Here is a 629-nt window from a genome sequence, read left to right as displayed (position 1 = left end):
GGCGGCGGCGGCGGCGGCCACTCTTGTTTTTCTGCGCCTCCAATCTCGGCGCCAGTCGGAAAGGGCAAATCATGGCCTCATTATAAAGTAATTAAAACCCATTACTAATGCTATCCTTTATAGAAGGGGGGAGGCAAAAGGGCAGAAGCCGACACAATGAAAGTCAACCAGTCAGACCCTCGTCTTCTCCTGCCTCGAATCGAGAATCTCGATTTTGGCCGCATAATCCAATCGCAATACGACAGGACACCACCTCAAAGGTCCCCTTCGCCCGTCAATATCCGGCCCCCCCCCCCTCTCCTCGATCATCGAGGGTTGTTTCCGCGCGTTTTAATTGATTTTTCATCGGCCGATGTCCGAAACTACACACGTATTCCTCATATCCTCTCCCGAAACGTAATTTCGAAAAATTACGATTGAAAACGATTTTAAATAATAATCTCAATTTCTCGATAATTCTTCATCTTGCTCCTCAAGAGGTTCAAATTTCATTCCACGCGGTGGTTAAAAGCGCGATTCGAAAAAGTGGAATACAACTAGGTTGAAAACAAGAAGAATTTCTTCAGATTTCTTTAGAAAAATCGCGCACACGTGAAGAGAGAATTTAACGGTGAAAAGGATTGAGAAAG

This window comes from Apis dorsata, unplaced genomic scaffold (genome assembly GCF_000469605.1).
Source record: "Apis dorsata unplaced genomic scaffold, Apis dorsata 1.3 scaffold_263, whole genome shotgun sequence".
Classification (NCBI taxonomy): Eukaryota; Metazoa; Arthropoda; class Insecta; order Hymenoptera; family Apidae; genus Apis; species Apis dorsata.
Note: the sequence above shows the minus strand (reverse complement) of the source record.